The sequence below is a fragment of the Chelonoidis abingdonii genome, chromosome 9 (assembly GCF_003597395.2).
Source record: "Chelonoidis abingdonii isolate Lonesome George chromosome 9, CheloAbing_2.0, whole genome shotgun sequence".
Classification (NCBI taxonomy): Eukaryota; Metazoa; Chordata; order Testudines; family Testudinidae; genus Chelonoidis; species Chelonoidis abingdonii.
Genome location: NC_133777.1, coordinates 42,389,506 through 42,400,310, shown reverse-complemented (window position 1 = coordinate 42,400,310; position 10,805 = coordinate 42,389,506).

Genomic DNA, 10,805 nt, shown 5'->3' with positions numbered 1-10,805 from the left:
TGCATTGGGAGGACAGGGTAGTTGGGGAGGAGGAGCTAGCCCTGCATGAGAGCACGAGGCCAGTGGCCGCCTGGAGAAAGGGCTAGGGAAAGGCTGGAGAGCTGGGCAGAATTTGGTTCTGATTGGACCTGAGCAGCTCAGCTCCTGCTGCCCAGCCAGATTCCCCCTAGGCACTGAGCTGAGTGGGGCTGTTGCACTACTTAATGCCAAGCACAGGTGGCTGCAAACAGCTGGCCCCAGGGCAGTGCACCAGCTGGAGCTGGCTGCTTCACCTGCACAGGGGACAGAGAAGGCCGAAGGGGCCTTGACCGTTTGGAGTGGGAGCAACCCATTAGAGCCAGCTCCTCTCCAGGGGGAAGGTGCCAGCACCCAGAGAGCAAAGCCAGGCCCAGTGACTGTGGAGGGAAAACACCTCGCTGACTGAACAACCACTTCCACCAGAAAATGGCTGTTTTCATTTAAAGTTTGGGGGGGGGGGGGGAAGAAAAATCAAGCCCCCAGCCCACGACAAACCCCCCTATTCAGAAACCAGAGCAGAAGGGTGTTGTTCTAGGGGGAGTTCGCCAGCGCACACATGGGCCTAGCTGTAGCAGAGCCTATGCGTGCTGCCCCCTTATCCTCTGTTCACCACACACCCGCCTTGGGAAGGGGACTAATTAACTCAATAGGCTGCACTAGGGGGGAATGAGACTGGATAAGCAACACCTGCCTGGGGATGGAGCCCAGCTAAGAAGAAGTAGGTGGGGCTACAATAAAGCCAGGGAGAGGAAAGCAGAAGGGGCTGCAGCGTGGAGGCCTGCAGCCAGTCTCTGGCTGTAGAAAGGGCGAGGAGGAGAGGTGACTTGTGGCCCTGGTGGAGGGACCTACCCAAAGGAGGATAAAGGCAAAGAACCTGCTAGAAGTGAAGTAGGAGTAGCCGGGGAAACAGCAGCCAGGTTTGGGACAGTGCAGACCACGTTGCTGGTTGTTGGGTCCCTAGGTTAGAACCTGGAGTAGTGCCTGGGCCCAGTTTCCCCTACCAGTCAGTGGGGAAGTGGTGCAGATCAGGCAGTGGAGCAGCAGACTGCCTAGGACAGTCGTCCAGTGGGACTTTGCAATCCTGGAAGGGGAGGATAAGGGTGACCTGGCAGGAGGGCCAAGCTGCAGAGAAAGAGGCAGCAGGGTATGCAAATGGGCAGCAGCAGAGCACGTTGGACATGAGTGGAGCCGATCCCTGGAGCAACCAGGAGGAGGTGCCTTTGCGGTGAGTGGGACCTTAGGACACCCTCCAATGAGTGTGTATGTGATGCACCATGTGGACTCACAGACTTTAAGGTGAAAAGAGACCATTATGATCATCTAATCTGACCTCCTACACAATGCAGGCCACAGAATCTCACCCATCCACTTCTATAACAAAGCCCTAACTTATGTCTGAGTTACCGAAGTCCTCAAATATACCACGTCTACGCTTCCCCCTACGCACAAGGCTTGTGACCCCGTCACCAGTGGTTCTCAGGCTGCTCTGACCAGCTTTGTTCTTCACAAACCCAGGCTGCTGTCACTAGCCCCTCGTTAGCTTTTGACTCCTGGGATGCAACCCTATCCAAACTTGATGCTTCATATAATCGCTGGACAAAAGCAACCAGAACTCATTGGTGATGTATCTCCCCTTTGCCCTCTTGTGCCTTTAGCACATGGATCAAAAAGCACTGACCCAACTGTCACAGCTCCCCACAGGGGGATGAGTGAGTTATCATCCCATGTTACGTATGGGGAAACTGAGTCAGAGGCAGCTGAAGTGACTTGCCCAAGGTCACCCAGCACGTCACTAGCAAAGCTGTCCTGACTCCCTATTCTAACCACCACCCATTACTGCCTCTCATGGAATTCTCCAGGTAGAATTGTTTGCCGGGGTGATATCGCCCTTCTCAGTGATCAGACAGGACCAGCTTTGAAAATGCAGCCCTTCTGTCTGGCCTGCCCCCTTCTGGGCCAAGAGCCATCTGCCAGCGAGTGTCCCTCGGGGTGTTTAATCTGCCAACCCAGAGATCCTGGCTTATGCTCCCTCTGCATGAGACTCACTCAAACAGGGAATTAATCCAGGTGCCTCATGCCCCAGCCAGGTGGCAGCAGTGGGTTACCTCTTAGCAGCTGAATCTGGCACAGCTCTGGCTCTTTACAATCCCCATCAAAAGATCTGGGTCTTCCACGGCCCTCCTCTCCCCCCCGCCACCTGTTTTGTCTGAGTACTGGGCATACTTGTTTGCTGCTGGTTCCCCATCAGGTTCCCTTGGGGCAGTAAAGGGAAGAGGTAGGTATGTGTGTGTGTGCGCGCGTGCCTGGGCTTCCTTTGATATTATGCAAACACCTCAGGGCAGCCCCTTTGCGCTGCACAAGATCTGCAGGAGCCTTTTCCCCTGCTAGCCCTACTCAATGTAGCTGGTTGGACCTTTCGCTAGGTACTTGACTTGTAACAGTGACGACATCCTTCGCTCTGCACTTTGCAAACTCAGTGAGAAAACCTCAATTGTGCATGCTGAGTATGGGATGTAGGGTTGCCAGCTCTGAATGAAGCTATTCTGGGAGACTTTTTTTCCCCAACATGATGTAATGTAATTTTCTTAAAATATCCTATTAAAATCTCCTGGACTGCTTTCAGCAGTCACTGGGAGATCAATGCAGATTCTGAGGGACTCCAGGCCAATCCTGGAGGCTTGGCAACCGTAGGTTTGACCCATCCCCAGCAGCCAAAGCTCATGAGATTGGCTTAAAAACCATGAGACTATAAACAGTAAAATGTTTGTGGTGCTTTTTGTTGACATGAGAGGGTCCTGGTCTTCAGAGTTCACACTCTGCAGCTTTTCTCTGCAACCATGAAAGTTACTTTTTCCTTTCCATGCAAGTTATGATTCTCATGGAATCCCATGATTCCATGAGAATCATCATTCGTTGCATCCAAAGAAGTGGGCTGTAGCCCATGAAAGCTTATGCTCAAATAAATTTGTTAGTCTCTAAGGTGCCACAAGTACTCCTGTTCTTTTTGCGGATACAGACTAACATGGCTGCTACTCTGAAACATGGAATCCCATGACTCCAAGAGCTGGGGCTATAAGAAACACAACACATATTAGGAGACTTATGAGAGTTGGAAATGTGATTTCTAAGGGCTTATACCACAGTGAAAGTCAAGCCTGTTTCCTCTGTAGCAAGGAAGCACCAAATCTTGCCTTCCCAGGCTCAGTGGCAGGACACATTTTAAAAAGGTTGCAAAAATTATTTTTATAATAGGGAAAGTGTCAGGGGTATTTTTTCACCCCACTCGCTTCATATTCACTAACAGCAGAACCCTTTTGCTTGGACAATGCATTCCCCTTGGAGCAGAGACCAAGCCAGGATGACTAACGCCAAAAGGGGAAAGTTTCAGAAAGTTATGAGTGGTGGAAAACAGAGGTTAAAATGAAAACTGCTATGTGACCTTAACTACAGCAGTTAACATGGATTTTTAAAAAAAAACTGGAATATATTATAATGTATAACAATAGCAGGAAGTTATGAGGCTGCTCAGGTTACAGAAATGCCAAAGTTAAGGCTGCACATTCAACCTTAACTCTATCCCATGTGTGTATGCATCGCACTGCAGGCTAATTACATGGTCTGTTTCCCAAATAATACAATGTAAAGTCACACCAGCTTTTCCACACCGTTCCATATGTGTGTAACTTCCTGCAAGGTCGTTCCCATTGTCTTGCAGTGTCTCTCGGTTCTTTGTATTCCTTTGGCGCTTTACACATTAAGTTCCCTTGTGAGTGGGTTCATCACCCCAGCTCTGGCCCCTTTACTAGGTCAGAGGACTGAACAGCACAGAGGGCCCATAAAAGCCCTGGCTCTCGCAGAGGGAGGATTGGTGTGGTGCAGACCCTGGGGATCACAGGGGACCCCTTCCCAAGCTCTAGCATGTTGGGAGCAGCGCTGCATCATGCAGGGCTGTGCAGACGCAAAGCAGTCCTGGGGCCCATAGGGAAGCCCCCGGAGGCTGCCCAGACTCCTTCAAACCCCAAGCATTCCCTTAAAATACAGCGGGGGGGGGGCTTTCACTTTCCCCAGAGCAGCCCAGGGAGGGCATGTGGGGAATTAGCCTTAGAAATGCAACAGACTCTCCCCCGCTGCACTTTAATAACGTTGCTAGCACCCCGGTACTGTGTATTTTCCTTAAAACTTTTGTTAGGTGCAAGTTGGGGGATGAGGCAACTATGAAGCTAATGTAACTGCAGCCATAAATGTACTATCGGTGCCATCATATTTGCACTAACACTCTATGCTGATACTAATCTCTTTCCACTGCACAGCCGGTGAATTAGCTGTACTGCCTGCATTTCACAGCAGTGATTTTCAGACTTCGCTTGACTGGTACGTGCAGAGTGTTCTGGACACAGGCTGGCTGGAGTGAAGCAGACACAGTTCTAGGAGCACCGTTCTTTGGATTTGTATAGGGTAGGGACAGTGGCCAACAGAAAGTGAGGGTGAGTTTAAACATGTTAAATCACCTTAACCTGTGTCTTTACTAGGGAACAGTCATCACCTTGTACCTAGATAATACACTTTTTGGGCAGGGCCCAGCCCTTCTGACTGGGTTTATACAGTCCCTAGAACAATGCGGTCCTGGATCATGACTAGGGCTTCTCGGCCATACCATGATACAAATGATCATAATACTTCAGTTCAGTGGGGCGAGCCCCACCCCCAGGTGGGAGCCTAGGCCTCCCCTCCATCAGTTAACACACTTACAAATACAGCTTGCCCTGTCTATGCTAGAATCGTCACAAGCATTAGCTAATTTTATTAAAAACCTCATATCCTAACCTGGACTGTAAGCTCCTTAGGCGTCAGCTCCTTGGGGCAGGGATACTCTGTCTTTGCTAACACCATGGGTCCCCACTCTCTGGGTGCCACTGTAATATAGATGTTAAATAACCATTAACAATACACTGAAGTGTGCACGCACATGTTCCCCCTCTTCAGGCACAGATGTGGGGATTCTGAATTCCCAGGACCCAAACCTCTCCTTGTATTAACCCAGAGCAATCCCTGGCTGAGGAGACCAACCCTTTCTCATCTGGGCAAGGATTTACAGGGCTGATTTCTGATTAGATTGTTCTGTCCAATTATACAATAAATAAAGCTCCTTAAGCTAGAGGAGAACGTGCTAACCCTCAGCAGCATGTTATCTTTAGAACAACTTTATATCCAGGGGAGATTTATTGCATTTCAAGAACTTCATCAGTCTTCCATAAATTAGACCCCGCATGGCTTGCCCTGCATTAATGTTGTTGTACCTCCTTCCCTGTTTGGGTGAGCGCTGCAATGACTCACACCCTGGGGAATAGTGCTGCACTTGTACTGTGGAGGATATTTATGGCTGTAGCTCTGTGGTGCTCTAGTCCTCTAGATAATCAGTACGTCATTTTAGGCAAAGCCTGCCCTGAGAGACTGGGTGTCATAAATAGATAGCTAAGGGTTAATGTTTCTTTCACCTGTAAAGGGTTAACAAAGGGAACCAAACACCTGACCAGAGGACCAATCAGGAAACCGGATTTTTCAAAGCTCAGGGATGGAATGTTTGGGTCTGTGTCTTTTGTCTGTCTCTCAGCTATGAGGGGGTCTTATCTATCTTCAGCTTCTAATCTTCAGTTTCCAAGTTTGATGTCAAAGGTAGAAAAACAATAGGCTGTTGTTGGGTTTTTTGTATTTACATGTGTGTAGTTTGCTGGAATGTTTAAATTGGATATCTTTTGATAAGGGCTGTTTATTTCATACTTTTTCTTTAAGCAATAGCCCTATATATTGTCACATTAATGCAGAGATCATGTTTTTATGTCTTTTTCCTTCTTTTATATAAAGCTTTTCTTTTTAAACCTGTTGGAATTTCTTTCTTGTTTTCCCCTTTTTTTAATCCCAGGGAATGGGGATAACTCCCTAGGACTGGTGGAGGGGAGATGGAGGGGGGGGGGAGAAGGTAGAATCTCTCTCTGTTTTCCTTGAATCTGTGGTGCCTCTGCGGGAAAGGGGAATTAGAATTTCAAAAGAGTTAGATCAGTATCTCAGGAACCTGGGAGGGTAAAGGGGGGGGAAATGGTTTATTTTCTCCTTGTTTTAAGAATCCAAGGGATTTGGGTTCTTGGGGTCCCCAGGGAAGGTTTTGGGGGGACCAGAGTGTACCAGGCACTGGAATTCCTGGTTGGTGGCAGGCTATCAGATCTAAGCTGGTAATTGAGCTTAGAGGGTTCATGCTAGCTTCTCAGTTTATGAACGCTAAGGTTCAAATCTGAGTAGGAAAGCTATGACACTGGGCAAGCCCTGTTATCAGGCTGGACTTGTAACATCAGCCCGGCCAAAGCCTGGATCCTCAGGAATGTCACAGGGTGGCTGGCCCTTTAAGGGGTAATGGGTCTCAGCCCCACCTGTTATGTATTTAACTTGCCTCCCCAGCTGGGGAAAAGGGGTCATATAACTCAGGGAAGGGCTTGGGTAGTGAGATCCTTGGGGACAACAGACAGTGGCACCTGGAGAAGGCTGCAGAGAGCAAGGAGGAGGGTGTAGGAGACCTGGGAGAAAAGACTCCAGGCCTGGGAGTGGCTGCTGGGAAAGGAGCAGGGAGCACCCTGAGGGGCTGGGAGAAAGACAAACTGGAGTCCAGGCTCTAGGACCTTGCAAGGTGGGAGGGACCTAGAGCCCTGGCTGCAGTTGGAGCCGCAAGGGACATGGCAATTAAACAGCCTCTTAGCCTCAGCCTGAGTCTGCTGACACGGGGCCAGCCATAGGTCTAACTGCAGTACAGATGGACCCATAGAGGGAACAAGCCTGTGTTAGACCCTGGAAGGTGGATAAGATCGGGCCTAACAGGGCTTCTGCAGCCCCCAATTCACTGATCGAAAAATGAACGGAGCAGAATAAGGGGGTGAAGTGAGCCAGGAGAGTCAGTGAGGATCCTCACAAGGACTCAGATAAGCTGCACCTACATAGGCGATCTCCCAGATATGAAATGACATTAACTAAGAACCATGGTGGGAGGGACCCATCTCAGCCTGGATCTAGGTGTCCCAGAGAGCTAGAGGAGATCATGAGCGTGTGATCAGTGGCGCCTGGGGAGCAGCTGGCCATCGGCTTCTCTTTGTGGATGTCATGCCAATTTCAAGCGCCACATGTCCCCCTCATACCTGACCCCCCCAGGCCAGACCCTGCCTGTGGGCTGGGGGGTTCAAGGCCTGGGAAAGGGGAGCAGGATGGAGAGGGCATAGACTGCACCTTGTAATTCCACCCACACAGAGGGAGTGTGAAGTGCTGCCAGCCTGGCTCCTGCTTTGTACAGGTGTAAACTGCCCTGTGCTTTGGGCCCTGAGACTGGGTCTTGCCCATTCAGAAAGAAAGAAGAGTAAGAGAGGGTGGATTTCTACAGGCCAATGCCTCAGGCAGAGCTGGCTAGCAGGGGTGTCTAACCTGGAGAGGGATGAGTGTGGGTGTGGCAGTGGCAGTGTGGGTGTGGGCTCTTTTGTTTTGTTTTGGAAAGGCCTAATCTAATCTAATTTTACAAGCCTGTTAGCTGGTGGGGATTTGATTCTAATGTTAAACTGCATCCAGACTAAGTGCTAAGCATAATTCCATCAGTGGGTAGGGAGAAACCTACCCTTGTAACCTGATTAACAAGAAAAATCATATACGCTCTTTCTTACTTGAGACATACCTGGGGCAGCCTCTGTCCGCCCTGAGCTGTGATAGCAAAAAAAGGAAGCGCTCACCAAAACACCCGGGGTGGCTAAGAGGAAATAATGCTGCAGCAGCATATCGCCAGCTGCTGGAATTCACTACTGGAGCTAAGCTGGCTAGTGGGACTGTTGTGTCCCACCCAGTCTCTTGGATGGACTCAGAACTATTCATGTGTGTGTTATGGGCCCTCTACTGTGGTCTAGAAAAAGCCTTAAATGACTAGGGAAAAGGTCAGGTTTAGGTCAGGCTTAGTTAATATAAGCTAGTTAAGGCTGAACTAAACTCAACTATGTGCAGGCATTGGCTCCACTTGCTAAATTTAGCTAACTATGTTAGCCTGCATCTCAACTTGGAAAAGCAGGTGTGTTTCAGAGGGTCTTGCTAGCTAAGTCTCACCTATGCTCAGCCACTTCTCCTGGTATCACACAGCCCAATGCGTGGAAGCTGAAGCTAGGCACATTCCAACTGGAAATAACGTGTACATTTTTAACAGTGGGAGTAACTAACCATTGACACAACTTCTCAAGAGTTATGATGGATTCTCCATCACTGACAATTTTTAAATGAGGCTTGGATGTTTGTCTAGAAGATCTGCTCTGGGAATTATCTGGGGGAAGTTCAGTGGCCTCATGTTAAATAGGGGGTCAGACTAGATGATCACAAGGGTCCCTTGTGGCCTTGAATCTAGTCTATGCAAAGGTTCAAGGAGCTTCTCCTTTGGCTGCTGGTAGAGAGGTGCTTTGGAAGCAAGAGCCCCTGTGTTTTGTCCCCACTTTCCCAGGGAAGTTATATTCCTGGCCCCAGTTAGCATTTGCCTGGGGTCAGCAGCTCCTTATTGCCTCCTGCAGCATGCGCATTGCACGGCTGGGACAGCTGCCTCCGAGGGAGGGTATTCTGGTGACAGAGCTGTGCCTTTGCTGCATGCCACATAGCATCGCATGTAGAATGGCATTCCCAGTGAGCGTGGGCTGATCCTTGCTGCGGCTGCCCAGGCTGCCAGGAGAACATGGTAGGGGATGGGTGGAACACAAACGGCATTTCTTCTTCAACAGGATAGGGGATGGAATGTGGCCCAGGGAAGGTGTCCTGGCAGTTGGGGAGCAGAGGCAAAGAGGCTGAAGGCCAACTGGCTCCTGGTTTCTCTGTTGCTGGGAGGAGCTGCTCTAATTCTACAGGAAAGCCCTAGGGGCTGGGGCCTGGAAGGGAAGCTAAGAAGTGGGCTTGCTTGGTGGCGACAGCTATTAGAGCAATGGGTGTATGAAACACGTGCTGTTCTGAGGAGCAATGGAGCGGCTGGAGGATCACTGTGCCCTTAGAAAGGAATGGTACCTGGGAAAGACATTTCATAGAGAAGGACCCAGAAAGAAGGGGGTGGAGGAGGAACAAAAATAACTTGTGACTCTGGAATATTAAATGACTCCTTCCTTAAAAGACAAAAGCTCTGGGCTAAAGCAATACAGAGGCCTAGGGGTATGGCTACACTTGCAGCCGTACAGCACTGCCGCGGGAGCGCTCCCATGGCAGCGCTTTGAAGTGCAAGTGTGGTCACGGTGTCAGCGCTGGGAGAGCAGGTACTCCACCTCCTTGTGGGGATTAGTTTGCAGCGCTGAGAGCCGTGCTCCCAGTCCTGGGGCACTGTTTACACTGGCGCTTTGCAGTGCTGTAACTTGCTGCGCTCAGGGGTGTGTTTTTTCACACCCCTGAGCGAGAAAGTTGCAGCGCTGTAAAGTGCCAGCGTAGCCAAGACCTAGGAAAAGCTATGCAGGGACCCAGAGAAAGCAACAGGCATTTAGCAAGCAAAATAATGATGCAGAAAGACGTGTAAAGGCCCGGCCTAGAGAGAGGCCTAGAGCACACAGCCAAGGCCGTCCTTACACATATGCAAACTATGCAGCTTCATGGGGTGCCAGCAGGGGCGGCTCTAGGCACCAGCACGCCAAGTGCATGCCTGGGGCGGCAAGCCGTGGGGGGTGCTCTGCCGGTCACTGTGAGGGCGGCAGACAGGTTGGCTTTGGCAGCACGCCTGTGGAGGGTCCGCTGGTCCCGCGGCTTCGGTGGACCTCCCGCACGCATGCCGCCGAATCCGCAGGACCAGGGACCTCCCGCAGGCATGCCGCCAAAGGCAGCTGCCTGCCATGCTTCCGGCGGCAAAATACCTAGAGCCGCCCCGAGGCACCAGCCTCCAGCAGCCAGCCCAATTCCCTCGGCTGGCTGAGCCGGCCAGGAAAGCTGCCCCTGCCCCTGCTCTGTCTCGCTTCATCCCACCCATGCTCTGCCATAGCCCCGCCCCCTCTCCACCCCTTCCCCTGAGCTAGGTCCTGGGAGACTGCAGCAGGGGTCAGGTGCAGCTTTCACTCACCAGACAGCGGGAAGTGGAGTGACCTGGCCCCAGCTAGCTTCCAGCCGTGCCGCTGGTGAGTGCTGGGGGGTGGTTCCTCCCTTCCGTCCCAAGGCTGGGAGCCGGGAGCCAGGAGAGCAGAGCAAAGTGGGCTGGAGCCAGGTGACTCCACTTCCTGCTGCCCCATGAGTCTGGGTTCAGGCCCGGCCTGCAGTCGCCGGGCAGCAGGAAGTAGAGTGACCTGGCCCCAGCCCACTCCGCTCTGCTGGCTTGTGCTGGGGGGTGGTTTCCCATTGCCCTCCAAGTCTGCTCCTGCCCGCTACAGACCTTGGGAGCAGCGCCCTCTCCCCCTCCGTGGAGGCCCATGGAGGGGCTGTGTAGGGCACCACAATGTCTAGGGATGTCCCTGCACACAGCTGTAAACACGAGTTAAACAAGGAAGGCAACAGTTTACAGAAAATCAAAAGGTGAATGACACAGACAAGGCCATATGTGCAGTCTTCTTGTAGCTGTGTTGGTCCCAGGATATTAGAGACAAGGTGGGTGAGGTATCAGAGAGGTAGCCATGTTAGTCTGGATCTGTAAAAAGCAACAAGGAGTCCTGCGGCACCTTATAGACCAACGGATGTATTGGAGCATGAGCTTTCGTGGGTGAATACCCACTTCGTCAGACGCATGAGTGTGAGGTAATATCTGTTATTGGACGAATTTCTGTTGGTTAGAG